Below are 19,197 nucleotides of genomic sequence, written 5' to 3'. Positions count from 1 at the left end.
TTTGGTTTTGTTTTGTTCTTTTTTTTTTCCTTCAACTTTTAAGTTCAGGGGTACATGTGCAGGATGTGCAGGTTTGTTACACAGAGAAACGTGTGCCATGGTGGTTTGCTGCACAGATCATCCCATCACCTACATATTAAGCCCAGCAACCATTAGCTATTCTTCCTGATGCTCTCCCTTCGACAGGACCCAGTTTTGTGTTGTTTCCCCAACGTGTCCATGTGTTTGCATCATTCAGCTCCCCCTTATAAGTGAGTGTTTGGTTTTCTGTTCCTGAATTAGTCTGCTGAGTTAATCTGGCTTCCAACTCCATCTGTGTCCCTGCAAAGGACATGATTTTATTCCTTTCTATGGCTGCATAGCATCCCATGGTGTACATGTACCACATTTTCTTTATCCAGTCTATCACTGATGGGCATTTAGGTTGATTCCATGTCTTTGTGTATGTTTATTGCAGCAATATTCACAATGGCATACCAACTTTTTATCATAGTACTCACCATTACCTTCCAGGGCCGATCATTGAAAAAATTATGAAATTTCTTTTTCAGTTCCTCCTCTCTTCCAGAGATTTCCTTTCCCCTCTCTGGTTTCTCTACAGCTGTCTAGGGTCTCCTCGCATGGCATTCCACTGGAGATTGTCCACACCTATACCTCAAAACAGGAGTTCTTAACCTGATGCAAGAGGCTGCATGAATTTAATGCAATACTTTGGGGGAGAAATTTCAAGCCAAATGGTCCAAAATTGGAACATATTCTCAAATAATTAATTCATCACAAAAAATTGACTGAAAACTAAAGACCTACTTTAAGTCTTTTCCGCAGTTTTTATTTTTTATTTTTATTTTTTTGGAGATGGAGTCTCACTTTGTCACCAGGCTGGAGTGCAGTGGCACGATCTCGGCTCACTGTAACCTCCACCTCCTGGGTTCAAGTGATTCTCGTGCCTCAGCCTCCTGAGTAGCTGGGATTACATGCGCCTGCCACCATGCCTGGCTAATTTCTGTATTTTTTGTAGAGACAGGATTTCACCATGTTGGCCAGGCTGATCCCAAACTCCTGACCCTGTGATCCGCCCGCCTCGGCCTCCAAAGTGCTGGGATTACAGGCGTGAGCCACTGCACCCAGCCTTCTGTAGTATTCTTTAAACCCACCTATCCTGTTTCCCACCCCTCACAACCATGGATTCTGCTTTCCAATGTAAAATCAGTAAGCTAAGAAATTACTTTGCCCTCCTTCCTTCCCCATCCTTTTAATATATGTGCACTGTAACAGTGTCCTAAAAATGATGCTCAAACACAAAGTTTCACTGTTGGAATTACAGGCGTTCTGGTGGGCTGAAGTTTTCCTGGTGCCCCTCAGAATGCTCACGTACAGTCCTTCGACATGCCCTGCCATTCTATGATCTCTCCTTTCTTTTACCTACCCCTTCCATTTCTTACCAACCTCCTACTGCTTTCAATTACCCTCTACCTGCTAATTTACATTTTTCCCCCAAAAGAAGTTTATGAGTTAGGCCTCCTCCCAGGAGCTTCTGTCTCTACCCCACCACCTCTTCCCTTGTGGTACTGTGATTGCTAGCTAATTGGCCTGACTTCCATGACAAGCTCCTAGGAGCAGGCACTATGTTTTGTTCACGTTTTAGCCTCTGTGCCTAGCATACATGCAGCTAGTTTAGATTAACTATTCTATGAGGATATGAATAAAATCTCAACCAGTTGGCCAGGCGCGCTGGTTAACACCTGTAATCCCAGCACTTTGGGAGGCTGTGGCTGAATCACCTGAGGTCAGGAGTTCAAGACCAGCCTGGCCAACATGGAGAAACCCTGTGTCTCCTAAAAATACAGAAATGAGCCAGGCATGATGGCAGGTGCCTATAATCCCAGCTACTCAGGAGGCTGAGGTGGGAGAATTGCTTGAACCCAGGAAGCGGAGGTTGCAGTGAGCCGAGATCGCACCATTGCACTCCAGTCTGGGCGATAGGGCAAGACTCCATCTCAAAAAAAAAAAAAAATCTCAACCAGTCACGTATCTAAGTACCCCACACATCCATGTGCTCCCAGACCCTAAGGGCCACTTTCACCTAAGCTCACAGGTTCATTCTTTGCAATGTCCTTACCTGCCATTCACCAAAAATTCAACTAACTTCACAAACTAGACACTTCCAGTCCTAGATAGATGCAGTTAATATGTGTATATGACATCTCATAAAAGTAGAAGTATCTCTAATAGAATGGTTTATCTGTATCATACAGTATTACTGTACCACAGCAACAAAGAAGCACTAGTCTGATTATTTATTGACTTCATATCAGTAATTCATAAACCTCTTGCTCCTACATACAGAATCCATTGTTCAAGTAGAGTCATCATCTATAAAAACGAGATGGACTCCAAAAAAGCTTTTTAAAAAAACCCCCTCTTCAATAAAATAAATTCTAAGACAGATAAAATTGTTTAAATGTATAATATTTTTAACAAAATGGCTAAAAGCCCCATGACATTCTTATTTCTTCATGGCATTTCTGGAGCACATTAGTAGTATTTTTAAAGCTCAAGTAGTTTCGGGACTACATTATCCGATATCCCAATCATTCTCAGCCCCTTTCTTTTCTTAATTTTTCCTTTCTCTAAATTCTGTGCTTGCTGAGGTTGATCACCGCACTGATTCTGGAGGGAGATATGAATTGGAGTCATCAGAAACCAAGATGCAGGCCAGACACGGTGGCTCATGTCTGTAATCCCAGCACTTTGGGAGGCCGAGGTGGGTGGATCACTTGAGGCTAGGAGTTTGAGACCAGCCTGGCCAACATGGTGAAGCCCCATCTCTACTAAAAACACAAAAATTAGCCAGGCGTGGTGGCAGGTGCCTGTAATCCCAGCTACTTGGGAAGCTGAGGCAGGAGAATCACTGGAACCTGGGAGGCGGAGGTTGCAGTGAGCTGAGATCATGCCACTGAACTCCAGCCTGGGTGACAGAGGGAGACTGCCTCAAAAAAAAAAGAAAGAAAGAAACCAAGATGCAGCCTGTGAATGGGATGACTGTTTGGATGTCAGGGGAGGAGGTGTCTATGCAGATCGCAGCTCTGAAAGTGACTGCAGTTTTTATTAGGTGGATACTTTCTTCTCTCCCTCTATCTACCTGACTGTTGCCTGCCAGCCCCCACCAGAATGTAAACTCCAATAGAGTTTCACTGTTTTGTTCTCCACTGTATCTTTGCTGCCTAGAATAGACCCAAGTAGAGCAGATGCTTAGTAAATATAATTACTGGGGAGATGATGTCTCCAGTATATAATTAACCCAATTTCACCTTTTCCTTCCTATCTCCCATGAGTTGGATCAAGTTGGATTCAAGGTGCAAAAAATCATCTATCCTCAGGGATCGGAGTAAGGGTTTCTTAGTGCATAGAACATGTTTATCGAACATTTTGATGGCAAATATTAAGAAGAAATAAATTCTGCTGGCCAGGCGCAGTGGCTCACACCTGTAATGCTAGCACTTTGGGAGGTCGAGGCGGGTGGATCGCTTGAGCCCACGAGATCAAGACCAGCCTGGGCAACAAGGCAAAACCCTGTCTCTACTAAAACACAAAAATTAACTGGGCGTGGTGGCGTGTGCCTGTAATCCCAGCTACTCGGCAGGCTGAAGTGGGAGGATCACTTGAACCCAGGAGGCGGAGGTTGCAAGATGGCACCATTGCACTCCAGCCTTGACCACAGAGTGAGACTCACTCTCAAATAAAATAAATTTATTTTACATTAACATAGAGCATATACTCTACCACACATATATCTGAAACTAAAGTTTTACCAAGCAATATTTCTATATGTTTTCTAGTCTTTCTTATCTTGTATTATTATGATTTTTGTGGCTGTTGCTATTTTTGCTGGTCACAGACCACCACTAATTTCACGCACAACCCACGAATAAATCAGAAGCTGCAGTTTGAACAACACAGTCATGCAGCAGCCTCAGTCCTAGCCTAGCTACTCCTGATTGGCAGTCAGTCAGTAGACGCTTCCACCAAAATGGAGGTGGTGGAATAAAGAGCAGACTCTCTAGGCAGAGTCTTGAATGCAAATACTAGTTCCACCTAGGGAGCTAGGGAAAATAGTCTCAGTTTTCTGGAAAAGGAAACTGAGGAAAGCAACAGCCTCTTTATCTGGGAAAGGAGGTTATCAGATCCTTGTGGGGCTTTTATAAAGACTAAATAAGACCGATCACGGTGGCTCACGCCTGTAATCCCAGCACTTTGGTAGGCCGAGGCGGGCAGATTGCTTGAGGTCGGGAGTTTGAGACCAGCCTGGCCAACATGGTAAAACTCCATCTGTACTAAAAATACAAAAATTAGACAGGAGTGGTGGTGCATGCCTGTGGTCCCAACTACTCGGGAGGCTGGCAGGAGGATGGCTTGAAATGGGGAGGCAGAGGTTGCAGTGAGCCGAGATCCTGCCACTGCAACTCCAGCCTGGGTGACAGAGCGAGACGAGACTCCGTCTCAAAAAAAAAAAGAAAAAAAAAAAGAAGTCTGGGTGCAGCGGCTCATGCCTATAATCCCAGCACTTTGAGAGGCCGAGGCTGGTGGATCATGAGGTCAGGAGTTCGAGACCAGCCCCACCAACATGGTGAAACCCTGTCTCTACTAAAAATACAAAAATTAACCAGGTATGGTGGCACACGCCTGTAATCCCAGCTACTCGGGAGGCTGAGGCAGGAGAATTGCTTGAACCCTGTAGGCAGAGGTTGCAGTGAGCCAAGACTGAACCACTGCACTCCAGCCTGGGTGACAGAGCAAGACTCTGTCTCAAAAAAAAAAAAAAAAAAACTAAATGAGAGTATAATCAGGGTTTCTCAACTATTGACATTTTGAGTTGGAGAATGTTTTGTTGTGGAGACTGTCCTGTGAATTGTAGAATGTTAAACAGTATTCCTGGACTCTGCCCACTAGATGCCAGTAGCACCCCCTCCAGTTGTGACAATCAAAACCATCTCCTGACATTGCCAAATCTCCCCTGGGAGACAAAATCACCCCAGATTGAGAGTCACTGTTATCTGTAAAGCAGCTGCCACAGTCCTTGGCCACTATTATTACCCTAATGCTTCTTACTTTGAAGAAACTAGAATTCAGTCTATGGGAGAGGACATACAAGAAGCACAGTGCCAAGCTGTGTGTCCACCATCATAAGTGAGGACATGAACACTGTAATGGCTGAATGATAGGCATAAACTTCGTCAGCGGTGGCCATCTTTAGGGGCCAGATAAGTCTGGAACTGGAGGAACATGATGCAGCAAGAACACTGTATGCAGGAAAGTGCATTACAACGGGGGCTGTGGGAAGAGGAAATGAAGAGCTGGCTTAGACTCTGACTGTTGGAGATAGGAATGGGTAAGCAGAAGCGGGGCCTGCTGATGACTGGATGTGGAAGGTGGAAGAGACTAGAGCAAAGGCCCAGCAAGCGTCCCTACCTGGACGACTTGGTGGCGCAGAGGGGCAAGGACACAATGTGAATGGGGACAGTAGAAATGAGGTAGCAGAAGAAAGGCTAAAAGTTGATAAGTGTGCCAGATGCGGAAAGTGACACATTCCTGGCTAGAAGGCAGAACTCCAGACCTAGGACACAGCTCATGGTTTCAAAGGATATCAGAAGTCATTTCTCTGTCTGCATAAAGGCAGAGAAGGGAATCTCTTGAGTCCTGCAACAGTGGGTGTATTTCCTTAAAGAGTATGCAGTAGTACTCGAATTGTGCAAAAATATTGGTGAGGAAAAGATGAGCAAACTAAACCATAAATCAAATAAAATTATTTTTATGTATAGTTCTTTTTTACTTTATTATATATTTTTTGAGATGGAGTTTTGCTCTTGTTGCCCAGGTTGGAGTGCAATGGCACGATCTCAGCTCACCGTGACCTCTGCCTCCCGGGTTCAAGTGATTCTCCTGCCTCAGCATCTTGAGTAGCTGGGATTACAGGTGCCCGCCACCACGCCTGGCTAATTTTTTGTACTTTGAGTAGAGACAGGTTTTCACCATGTTGGCCAGGCTTGTCTTGAACTCCTGATGTCAGGTGATCCACCTGCCTCGGCCTCCCAAAGTGCTGGGATTACAGGCATGAGCCACCGCGCCTGGCCTTCTATAGTTCTTTTTTAATCGGAAAGAGCAATTACCTAAGATTGCATTATTAACATCACAGATAATATCCTTCACTGGGCATTCATATCCTTCATTGAGAAACAGAATGCCTGGGACCATATGCTACAATGTGGAAACAGAAGTGCTATTTTTTTCAGGATTTTATATCACTTTTTGTAGAATATTGGTTGTAAATGATTCTTATCCAGATTTTTAATTTACATTGTGAGTTAGCTAACAGCAGCTTTTATTTAGGCATAAGCGAATTTAAGAATAAATTTTTTATATATATATGCATTCTTTTTTATTTTTTATTTATTTACTAATTTTGAGACAGGATCTTGCTGTGTCACCCAGGCTGGAGTGCAGTGACACGATCACAGCTCAATGCAACCTACGTCTTCTGGGCTCAAGCAACCTCGCACCTCAGCCTCCTGAGCAGCTGGGACTGCAGATGCGTGCCACCATACATGGCTAATTTTTGTATTTTTCTGTACAGACAGAATTTCACCATGTTGCCCAAGCTGGTCTCAAACCCCTGGGCTCAAAAGATCCTCCCGCCTTGGCCTCCCAAAGTGCTGAGATTATAGGCATGAGCCACTGTGGCTGGCCTGTATTCTAATATTCACTGAAATGCCCATAATAGTTTGCTGATATGGTTTGGATCTGTGTCCCCACCAAATCTTATGTCAAATTGTAATCCCCTGTATTAGAGGTAAGGCCTGGTGGGAGGTGACTGGATCATGTGGGCATAGTTCTCATGAATGGGTTGGCACCATCCCCCCGGTGCTGTTCTCATGATAGTGAGTGAGTGAGTTATTGTGAGATCTGGTTGTTTAAAGGTGTGTGACACTTGAGAATCTGAAATAAGTATAAAAAAAATAATAAGTAGGCTGGATGCAGCGGCTCATGCATGTAATCCCAGCACTTTGGGAGGCCAAGGTGGGTGGATCACAAGGTCAGGAGTTCGAGACCAGCCTGACCAATATGGTGAAACTCTGTCTCCACTAAAAATACAAAAATTAGCCAGGCATGGTGGCAGGCACCTGTAGTCCCAGCTACTCAAGAGGCTGAGGCAGGAGAATCGCTTGAACCCGCGAAGCGGAGGTTGCAGTGAGCTGAGATTGCGCCACTGCACTCCAGCCTGGGTGACAGAGCAAGACTCCATCTAGGAAAATAATAATAATAATAAATAAAAATAATTTTAAAAAAAGTGCGTCGCACATCTCCCTAGCCTCTTGTTCCTTCTTTGGCCATGTGAACTGCTGCCCCACCTTTGCCTTCCGCCATGATTGTAAGTTTCCTGAGGCTTCCCTAGAAGAGAAACTGCTACGCTTCTTGTTCAGCCTGCAGAATCATGAGCCAATTAAACTTTTTTTTTTTTTTTTGAGACGGAGTCTCACTGTCACCCAGCCTGGAGCGCAGTGGTGCAATCTTGGCTCACTGAAACCTCCACGTCCCAGCCTCAGAGTAGCTGGGACCACAGGGTCACGCCCTCAGGCCTGGCTAATTTTTGTATTTTTAGTAGAGGTGGGGTTTTGCCAGGTTGGCCAGGCTGGTCTCGAACTCTTGGCCTCAAGGAATCTGCCTGCCTTGGCCTCCCAAAGTGCTAGGATTACAGGCATGAACCACCATGCCTGGCCTAAACCTTTTTTCCTTATAAATTACCCAGTCTCCGGTATTTCTTTATAGCATTATGAGAATGGATTAATACATATGTGTATGTCTTTTCTAATACATGCTGAAGTATGTGAATTTAAGCCCAAAGTAACACAAAGACTCTATGAAAAGTTACCATAATTAAGTTGGCAACCCTCAGGGAAAAAAGAATTTAATGTAAAAAGCACCAGTAATTTTATAAATAGAGAGCTGGTGGAATTTTATATAAAGTTAGTTACTTCAATGGCGAAATGAAGACCTATTATGAAGACCAGACAAACATAACAGAAAATGTGGCAAAATGCTAATTAAATATCATTGAGAGAGAAAAGAAGTTTCCACTCCCTCCAACATATGCCTCTACAAACCACACAGGACTTGGCAAACCATGGGTAAGTTTACAGTTTCCAGAGTGACTAAGCGGGACGCTCATTGTTAAAGCATGAAATTGTGTTTCCCTGTTTCTACCGATCCTCAGGAGGTAAGAGTGGGTTGCAGAGGCAATAAGGCTTGGCTGGATGCTGTGATAGCCAGCTTCCAAGATCTCCCTCAATGATTCCTCCTGTAGGTATTCACAGCCATGGGTAGTCCTTTCTCACATTGTACCAGCCTTGGTCTGTGTGACCAAAAACGTGTAGCAGAAAAGATGGTATGTCACTTTTCCAAGAGTAGGTTATAAAAGATTGCAGCTTCTGTCTTGCATGCTCTCCCTGCTTCCACTCCCAACCCCAGATCACTTGCTCTCAGGGAGGCAAGCTGCTATGTGCTAAGCAGTCTTATGGAGAGAACTACCTGTTGACGAACTGAAGGCTCCAGCCAACAGGTCGTGAACAAATCATGCTTGCCAGCAACTGTGTGTGTGAGTCTGGAAGCTGATTTCCCCAGCCCCAGTCAAGCCTTGAGATGACGGCAGCTCCAGCCAATAGCTTGACTATAGCCTCATGAAAGACACTCAGAACCACTCAGCTAAGCCACCGCTGGATTCTTGACACTCTCAGAAACTGTGTGAAATAATACATGTTTGTTGTTTTAATCTGCTAAATTTGGGGGTAATTTATTATGTAGCAATAGGTAACTAATACATGTACCTTCCGCAATGCAATGAATGTTTCTGTCCCCACTCCCAAAATTCGTATGTTGAAATTCTAACCTTCGAGGTGATGATATTAGGATGTGGGCCTTTGAGGGATGATTAGTTCATGGTGGGGCAGAGCCCTAACGAAGGGATTAATGCCCTTATAAAAGAGGCCCCAGATAGCTCATTGGCTGCTTCCCCCATGTGAGGTTACAGCCACAAGACGGCCATCCATGAACCAGGAAGCCAGCCCTTACCAGACACCGAATCTGCCTTGAATTCCCACCTCCGCAACTGTGAGAAATAAATTTCTGTTGTTTATAAATCACCCAATTTATGGTATTTTGTTATAGCAGACTGAATGGACTAAGACAATTTCCTTGTCTTTCAGAGAGAAAATGCTTTAAAAAAAACTGGATGAAGCTAGTTTTGTTAATCTAACAGATCATCAGCATGGGGGTGGGAGAAACAGGAGAGAAAAGCAAGCAAATGAATAATTCTCCAAGGAGAGCTGGTACCTCATTAGATGGCTCCTATAGTGCTTATCCCTTTACTAATGAAGAATTAACACCCATGTCAGTCTTCAAAAGATTCTAATTATATCCCTGAAACTCTGAGAGGTTTAGGGTGTCTGCTGAGACAGAGAAGAGAGAAAACCCTTAAGCAACTCCTCTCAACTGTCTTCGGGCGTTGATGTCTTGGTCAATAACTGTCTATTGAACTCCTACTTCTCCAAAATTATAAATGATGTATAAAAATAAAGTCCAAATGGCACACACCCAGCAAAACACGTAACACCGGAGAAACGGTAAATTATGGCACAGCTACAGTATGAACTGTTTTTTGTTTGTTTGGTTGGTTGGTTGGTTTTTTTTTTTTTTTTTGGAAACAAGGTCTTGCTCTGTCGCCTAGGCTGGAGTGCAGTGGCGCGATCTCCACTCACCCACTGCAAACTCCACCTCCCAGGCTCAAGTGATCCTCCCACCTCCACCTCCCAAGTATCTGGGACTATAGAGGCACGCCACCACGCCCAGCTAATTTTTGTATTTTTTGTAAAGATGGAGTTTCACCATGTTGCCCAGGTTAGTCTCAAACTCCTGATCTCAAGCAATCCTCCCACCTTGGCCTCCCAAAGTGCTGGGATTACAGGCATGAGCCACCACACCCAGCCAGTATGAACTCTTAATGCAGCCATTTGAAAGAATTTTGATGAAGAACATAGAAATTGGAAAAGATAGTGTTTCAAGTGGATAAACTATACTGTTCCAGATATAGACATTGCTGATGAGAGACACTTCACAAACATTTGTCCTTTATGTATTTTTCCTGTGATAGTAAGTGTTTCAGGGGCTAGAAAGTTCAGGTTTGGATCTCTTGTCTCACAATCCAGTCAAATATTGGCCAACTTTTAATCTTTCTCTTTCTCAGTTTCATCATCTGTAAATGACATAACCTTGCTATTTTCAGAATATATAATACTCCGGCCAGGCTGGTGGCTCATGCCTGTAATCCCAGGACTTTGGGAGGCCGAGGAGGGTTGATCACCTGATGTTAGGAGTTCAAGACCAGCCTGGCCAACATGGCAAAACCCCATCTTTACTAAAAATACAAAAATTAGCCAGGTATGGTGGTGCATGCTGAGTTGTAATCCCAACTGCTCGGGAGGCTGAGGCAGGAGAATCTCTTGAACCCGGGAGGCAGAGTGAGCCAAGATCACACCATTGCACTCCAGCCTGGGCGACAGAGTGAGACTCCATCTCAAAAAGATAAATAAAGAAAAAATAAAAATAAATAAAAAACAAAATATATAATACTCTGAGGACATAAGAATCTGCATGCACAAAGATTTTAAAAGAGCTATTAAATAGCATTCTCTGGATCTAGGGCACTATGCTGAACGGTAGGAGACCTTGCTAAGTCACTGTTTGTAAAGCTTTTGGAAACAGGGACTTAGAGGCCTCAGACATACCCAATTAGTGATAGAGCTAAGATCAGAATTTAGGGTATGGCTTTGTGTCACCTCCAGGTTTGACCTTCACATACCAGACTTCTCTCTTAGCCATATAATTAAATAAAGAAAAATAAAAGCCTGAAATAATCTACAGAAGTCATTGTCAAATTTTCTTTCATTGGCCTAATATTTTTTTAAGAAAAGAACTACTTCATATCAGAGATTAAATAATCATATTTTCTCATCATTGAATACTTTTCACCAACTTAGTATCATCTATATCCATGACAACAGGCTCCAGTGCCTACTCTTGCCTTCACCATAAGAATATGGAAAAACACAAGCATAACTGAGAGAAAAAAACCCAGAAAGCTGGATTTAATACAAAGTAAAAAAGGTAAGCTTGGCACAGTCATTAGCTGTTATTATAAACACCTTCATAGTGAGCTGCAGAGTGGAAACTGAGTATTTACAGTATATTATTAAAAGCAAAGCAGGAAATGTTGTACTCAGAAATATTTCTAACTTTTTTTCAGCCGGGTGCAGTGGCTGTTGCCTGTAATCCCAGCACTTTGGGAGGCTGAGTTCGGAGAATCACTTGAGCCAAGGAATTCAAGACCAGCCTGACCAACATAGGGAGACCCTGTCTCTACAAACAATTTAAAAATTAGCCAAGTGTAGTGGCATATACCTTCTACTCTGGAGGCAGAGGTGGGAGAATTGCTTGAGCTCAGGAGGTCAAGGCTGCAGTGAGCTGAGATCGCGCCACTGCATTCTAGCCTTGGTGACAGAGCAAGACCCTGTCTCACACATAAAAAAAGAAAAAGTATTTTTTGTGGCCGGGCATGGTTGCTCACGCCTATAATCCCAGCACTTTGGGAGGCTGAGAGGGGAGGATCACTTGAGGTCAGGAATTCAAGACCAGCCTGGCCAACATGGCAAAGCCCTGCTCTTGGCCAGGCACAGTGGCTCATGCCTATAATCCTAGCACTTTGGGAGGCAAAGGCGGGTGGATTGCTTGAGCCCAGAAGTTTGAGAGCAGCTTGGGCAGTGTGGCAAAACCTCATCCCTACAAAAAATACAAAAACTTAGCTGGGTATGGTGGTGTGTGCCTGTAATCCCAGCTACTTGGGAGGCTGAGACGGGAGGATCACATGAACCTGGGAGGCAGAGGCTGCAGTGAGCTGAGATTGGGCCACTGCACTCCAGCCTGGTCAACAGAGTGAGACCAGGTCTCAAAAACAAAACAAAACCCTTCTATTAGGCAGCTTTTGTGTGTGTGTGTCTCACTCTGTTGCCCAGGCTGGGGTGCAGCTGGGCAACTTTGGCCCATTGCAGCCTCCATCTCCTGGTTCAAGCAATTCTCGTGCCTCAGCATCCTGAGTAGCTGGGATTACAGGCGTGAGCCACCATGCCTGGACTTTTTTTTTTTTTTTTGAAACAGGATCTCACTTTTTTGCTCAGGCTGGAGTGCAATGGCATGATCAAGGCTCACTGCACCCTCAACCTCCCTGAGCTCAATCAGTCCTTCTACCTCAGCCTCCCTAGTAGCTGAGACTACAGGCATGCATATCTTTTTGTAGAGGTGGGGCTTCACCTTATTGCCCAGGCTATTATTAGGCATCTTGATGGGCATTTTTATTTGCTTCTTTAGTATAAATTCCTTCAAGTAAAATTGCTACCATCATGTAGTAAGCACATTTTTAAGGATTTTGGAACATAATGCCAAATTATGTTTGTATATATTGTTGGAATTTACACTTCCATCATCAATGTAAACTCCTATTTATAAACTCCAAACAATATGTTTTTGTTCTTTCAAAATAGAAATAAGAAATCATAAAATTGATATATGTATGTTAATTGTTAAAAAAGAAAGAAAAAAAGAAAGAAAAGCAATCAAGCTGTAACAAAGTGAAAACCAGTAAAGAGTAAAAGCCCTGCTTCTCCCAACCCTACTCCCTAATTTTTTGTCAATATCTTTCCAGGACTTTTTCAGATAATAAGGTAGAGATAGAGAGATGGTAGATGGATTAAAAAAAAAAGAGCGGCCTGGCGCGGTGGCTCACGCTTGTAATCCCAGCACTTTGGGAGGCCGAGGCGGGCGAATCACGAGGTCAGGAGATCGAGACCACGGTGAAACCCTGTCTCTACTAAAAATATAAAAAATTAGCCGGGCGTGGTGGCGGGAGCCTGTAGTCCCAGCTACTCGGAGAGGCTGAGGCAGGAGAATGGCGTGAACCCGGGAGGCGGAGCTTGCAGTGAGCCGAGATTGCGCCACTGCACTCCAGCCTGGGCGACAGAGTGAGACTCTGTCTCAAAAAAAAAAAAAAAAAAAAAAAAAAGAGCACACACTTGCAAGAAAGTACAATAGACACAGAGATACATATATTGGTTTTGTAGAACAAAAATAAAAACATATGTTATTTCATAACTGCTTTTTAATTTTATTATTATTATTTTATTTTATTTTTTTTGAGACAGAGTCTGGCTTTGTTGCTTAGGCTGGAGTGCAGTGGCGCGATCTGGGCTTACTGCAATCTCCACCTCCCGGGCTCAAGTGAGCCTCCTGAGTAGCTGGGACCACAAGCGGGTGCCACCACATCTAGTTAATTTTTGTATTTTTAGTAGAGACTGGGTTTTGTCATGTTGACCAGGATGGTCTCAAATTCCTGGGCTCAGGAGATCCGCCCACCAACGTATTTACCAAAATAGGCACTTTTTGTCTTTTTAATTGTTGCCAAACAGATACATCAAACTAACAAAAAAAAAAGCCCCAGTTCCTCATTTTATTTTGTTTTTTAATTACTACTTCATTCTATATGCATTTGAGAGAGCCAATAAAACTTTGCTGACCAGCGTGATGGCTGGAGTTGAGGGAGGAGACTGAGAGACAGAAAGACCAGGAGAGGGAACCTGGCCCTGATGCTCATGAATGAATGAATGATTTGCCCAGTATACCCTGGGATGGAGTGGGATAGTTCATTCACATCTACCATGAGCTGGCTTTTTTTTTTTTTAATTCTCTGGAATAATTCCTTTTCCCCTAAAGAAAATCATGTACATGGTTTTAAAAAAAATCAAACATTACTCATGTTTGTATAGTAAAAATCAAGTGTCCTTGTCTTAAGACTGCCAGGACCAGGGGCAGTGGCTCATGCCTATAATCCCAGCACTTTGGGAGGCCGAGGCAGGCGGATCACCTGAGGTCAGGAGTTTGAGACTAGCCTGGCCAACATGGCGAAACCCTGTCTCTATTAAAATACAAAAATTAGCCAGGCGTGGTGGCACACGCCTGTAATCCCAGCTACTCAGGAGGCTGAGGCAGGAGACTCGCTTGAACCCGGGAGGTGGAGGTTGCAGTGAGCCAAGATCATGCCACTGTACTCTAGCCTGGGTGACAGAGCAAGACCCTGCCTCCAAAAAAAAAAAGATTGCCAGACTTAGACCCTGTCTTCCCTCCCTCTCTAGGTCTAATATTACTACTACTAGTAATAGCTCACATTTTTTGAGTTACTATGTGCCAGAAACAAAATTTCCTAGACTTAGTAATTCATTCAAATTCCCTACAACTTTCTGAATATGAATACATACTGTTTATGATCCTCAGTTTTTCAGATAAGAATATTGCATCACAAAGAAGTTAAATAACTTGCCCGAAGTTGCACAACTTATAAGCAATGGAGCTGGAATTCAAACCCAGATGGTCTGGTTCCCCAGCCTGTTTGCTTAATTTAATCCACATTACCCTAAATTATTTTCATTGTAGTGGGGTGGAAATTTCTGGATACGAAGAGACAGGGGTCAAAAGGTTTTGCATGATTCCCTATCATAGGTGATACTAAGTAGATCTTATCTACCTAGTCCCTGAGCTGGTGTGGTTCCCAAGTGGTTTACCCACAGCTGCCCACTATCATCATTTCTCCTATGTCCTTCCTGGGTTGTGTAAGCATAGGGATAGTCTCTCTATATAATTATAAACCAAGTAGTTAAAATTCACCTTGAAAGTCATTTCTTTTCAGTTTGTAACTAAATCATTTTTTTATTAGCTAATATTCTATTTATTTATTTAACCAGTCCTCCGGTGATGGACATTTGTATTGTTTCCAAACAATGCTATAGTGAATCTCTTTGGATATAAATCTTCTGCATAAAGGATTTATGCATAAGTAAAAGCTACACCATATTCCTAACAGTGAAATTGTTAAATGAAAAGTTATATGCATTTTAAAATTTAACAGACTGTATTTTTTTTTTTTGATACGAGGGTCTCACTCTGTCACCCAGGCTGGAGTGCAGTGGTGCTATCTCGGCTCACTGCAACCTCCGCCTCCCGGGTTCAAGCGATTCTCCTGCCTCAGCCTCCCGAGTAGCTGGGATTACACATATGTGCCACCATGCCCGGCTAATTTTTTGTATTTTTAGTAGAGATGGGGTTTCTCCATGTTGGTCAGGCTGGTCTCAAACTCCCGACCTCAGGTGATCTGCCCACCTCAGCATCCCAAAGTGCTGGGATTACAGGCGTGAGCCACCGCGCCCGGCCAAACCACTGTTCTTTAGAACAAGTAAGTACCTGCTTTTGAGTTATCAGTTGAACTACTTTGATTTTGGGCTGAATAGTTCTTTTAGGTGGTATTAATCTAGGCTTTGTTCTCCTTGATTTCCTCTCCCTTATACTCCAGGCAGATAGTCTCTTTACATGTCTCTGTCTTCTTATGTCCTTTTTATGGAACTTGAAGAAAGAAATTGCTAGAAATTTGAGATCTTCCTTTTTTTTCAGACACCCCAGAGTCTTTCAGATTTTTGTATGAAAGTAAGTGCCTGGCCGGGCACAGTGGCTCACGCTTGTAATCCCAGCACTTTGGGAGGCCGAGGCGGGCGGATCATGAGGTCAGGAGATCGAGACCACGGTGAAACCCCGTCTCTACTAAAAATACAAAAAAATTAGCCGGGCGTAGTGGCGGGCGCCTGTAGTCCCAGCTACTCGGAGAGGCTGAGGCAGGAGAATGGCGTGAACCCGGGAGGCAGAGCTTGCAGTGAGCCGAGATTGCGCCACTGCACTCCAGCCTGGGCGACAGAGCGAGACTCCGTCAAAAAAAAAAAAAAAAAAAAAAAAGAAAGTAAGTGCCATGGTTTGTGTCCCCTCAAAAACTTATGTTGAAACTTAGTCCTTGGCCAGGCTCAATGGCTCACGATTGTATTCCTAGCAGTTTGGGAGGCTGACACAGGAGGATCGCTTGAGCCCAAGAGTTGGAGACCAGCCTGGGCAACATGGTGAAATCCTGTTTCTGCAAAAAAATACAAAAATTAGTCAGGTGTGGTGGTGCATGCCTGTAGTCCCAGCTACAGAGACTGAGGTAGGAGGGTTGCTTGAGCCTAGGAGGTCGAGGCCACAGTGAGCCACGATTGCACCACTGCATACTAGCCTGAGCGAGAGTGAGACAGTGAGGAAGGAAGGGAAGAAGGCAGGGAGGGAGGAAGGAAAGGAGGAAGGGAGGAAGGGAGGGAGGAAGGAAGGGAGGAAGGAAGGGAGGAAGGGAGGGAGGGAGGGAGGAAGGAAGGGAGGGAGGGAAGGAGGAAGGACCAGGCAGGCAGACAGGCCAGGCACGGTGGCTTACACCTGTAACCCCAGCGCTTTGGGAGGCCAAGGTGGGTGGATCACTTGAGGTCAGTGTAAGATTCTCCCCGGGGCCTGAAAGCTTAAGGAGATGAATGACTCCTCCCTTCTCAGGCCCAGTCTTAAGGCTCAAGGCTACTTGTGCCAGCAGCATGCACCAGGAAAATAGCAGACGCAGAAAGAGAGCCAGCCGGAAGACACGTAAACCTGAAGATCTGAAGATCGAGAAAGAGGTCATCCGGGTACAATGTAGCAGTTATGTCAGACTAGGACACTTCTTGTTTACAGGAGACTATAAAACCTTTGCCCCCTCCTCACTTGGGGCTGACGCCATTTTAGGCCTCAGCCCACCTGCACCCAGGCGCTCATTAAAATGGCATGCTGTTTCACACCGCCTCATGTTGTCTATTGGCAGGCTTTCAGGGTTCAAACCGATAAAAGAACCTTACATCTGGAGCCAAAACCCGGGAAGAGCTCAGGTCTGCGTCCCCCACGGGCCTACCCCTCCACCCCGGAGAGCAGGCCACAGCAGCCGGACAAAGGAAGCTCCTCAGCCTCCAGTCGCCTCTCTGTGCATGCACATCGGTCACTGGTCTCGACTAATGTTAAGTTTCTCCGGGAGCCCAGTTAACAGGGAAAAAATCTCATGGCCTCTCGGTTTTTTCGGTCCGAAAATCCAACGCTGGTCCAAGAAGGCTCTAGTGTGTGCCAGGCACTCACTGATTGTCTGGTCTTAGGGGGACTACTCTAAGCCATTTGATCCCGTTCCGGGAACGAAAAAGGCAGCGGTGACGGTCGCTCCTTTTATGGTCTCCCTCCAGCTGTCCAGGACGGTCTCCTTTTTCCCTGTTCTCCCGAGCCTACCCCTCTGTTATAGGAAACTCCTGGTCCTCCATTCCAAAAAACAGTACTCTAGGCTGCCTCATAAAAACCCTGCAAACCTTAGGCCTCAGGCAAAATATCCACCCTAAGCGCCTTGTCTTTTTTTTTTTTGCAATACAGCCTGGCAGCAGTACAAATTAAATAACAGGTCCAAATGGCCTATAAGTAGAACATTCAACTTTACAATTTTAACTGATTTAAGCAATTATTGCCGACGACTGGAGAAATGGGAAGAAATTCCTTATGTCCAGGTCTTTTTGCACTCAGATCACAACCCGACCTCTGCAGTTCTTGCTCACCTGTTCAAATCCTCCTCCTTCATTCCCATGGCCCAGATCGCCTTTCTCCTCCCAAGCCTACCTCTTTTTCCTCGTTTAATCCAGCTGACTGCTGTCCACCCCTCCCAGCCCCTACCTTTTCCTCTCAACTGTCTTCTTTAACCCCCCAAGCTTCCTCATTGTCTTATCAGTTGCCATCTTCCCAGCCGCCATCTTCCCAGTCAGCTGTATCCACTTCTTTTCCTACACCATCCCCCCTCAGGACAATTCTAGTATTGCTTGTACCCATTCTCGTCCACAACTGCCCTCTCCTGAGGCTTGTAAACCTATCCCGCCACCTTACGCCCCTATCTATCCTCCACTGCCTGTTAACGCAACCCCATTTCCCGCTTCAAACCCTCAGCAAGAACCACTATCTTAAACCTTCGGTTCATCTCCCAATCCACCCCTGATATTCGGCGCAAGCTTCAGAAGCTTGATGACGGCCCTCAAACCCCACAAAGAGCCCTTCTTAATTTAGCCATCAAAGTCTTTAACAATCGTGATGAGAAAAGTAAAAGGCAAAAACCTGCAGAGTTTCAAATGCTGGCCTCCGCCATCAGGAGCCCTGCAGCCCCACGGGGCCACAGCTCCACACGGAAGCCTCCTAACACTCCACCTCCACCTGGTGCCTGTTTCAAGTGCGACAATGAACCACTGGTCCAGACAATGCCCAAACCCAGGTAAGCCCACCAGGCCATGCCCCGTCTGCGGAGGACCCCACTGGAAGTCGGACTGTGAGCAGCCCCTGCGAGGACCGCCCCCATCCCTTCCTGAGCCGGCCTACTCGGGTCTCATTGGTCTTGCTGCTGAAGACTGACAGCGCCCTGGAACGGATGCCCCAGCAACTACCATCGCTTCATCCAAGCCAAGGGTAACCCTGATGGTGGCAGGTAGGCCAGTATTTCTTTTTTAATTAATCCTGGGCAACCTACTCTGCTTTACCTAATTTTTCAGGACCCACCCAATCCTCCCACGTCTCTGTTGTGGAAATTGACCGACAAGTCTCCAAACCCCGAGCCACCCCTCCACTTTTCTGCTCCCTGCACACTTTTTCCTTCGCTCACTCTTTCTTAGTCCTGCCCTCATGCCCAACTCCGCTCCTAGGCAGAAATATCCTTTCAAAACTCCACACTACTCTCCACTTCCACATTCCCCATTGTACCCAATGCATCCACCCAGACCCCTCCAGTACTTCCAGCTTTCTTCTACTCTTTCAACTTCCCATCCTAAAACGTGCAGCCTTTCCTTGTCCTCCGTCCATAGTTAACCCTGCTGTTTGGGATACTTCCACACCCGCAGTCGCAGAACACCACACCCCCATTCGCATTACCCTTAAAGAGCCCACCCAGTTCCTATCACAGAAGCAGTATCCCATCCCCCAAGCAGCTCTCACAGGCCTACAGCCTATCATTTCTCACCTCCTCCCCAGTCACCTACTCCGCCCAACGGACTCCCCTTTTAACACACCAATTCTACCTGTTAAAAAGCCAAATGGAACTTATCGCTTAGTCCAGGACCTCAGGCTCATTAACCAAGCTGTACTCCCAGTATGTGGAACTGA

The 19,197-nt window shown here is 45.1% G+C and overlaps 1 pseudogene; it reads left to right on the top strand.

Moving 5' to 3' along the window:
- The first annotated feature begins 8,179 nt into the window (after positions 1 to 8,179).
- On the top strand, positions 8,180 to 18,511 carry LOC129490752 (transcription factor NF-E4-like; annotated as a pseudogene).
- Positions 18,512 to 19,197: the final 686 nt, after the last annotated feature.

This window comes from Symphalangus syndactylus, chromosome 9 (genome assembly GCF_028878055.3).
Source record: "Symphalangus syndactylus isolate Jambi chromosome 9, NHGRI_mSymSyn1-v2.1_pri, whole genome shotgun sequence".
Lineage (NCBI taxonomy): Eukaryota > Metazoa > Chordata > Mammalia > Primates > Hylobatidae > Symphalangus > Symphalangus syndactylus.
Note: the sequence above shows the minus strand (reverse complement) of the source record. Positions and strands in the feature narration are given on the sequence as shown.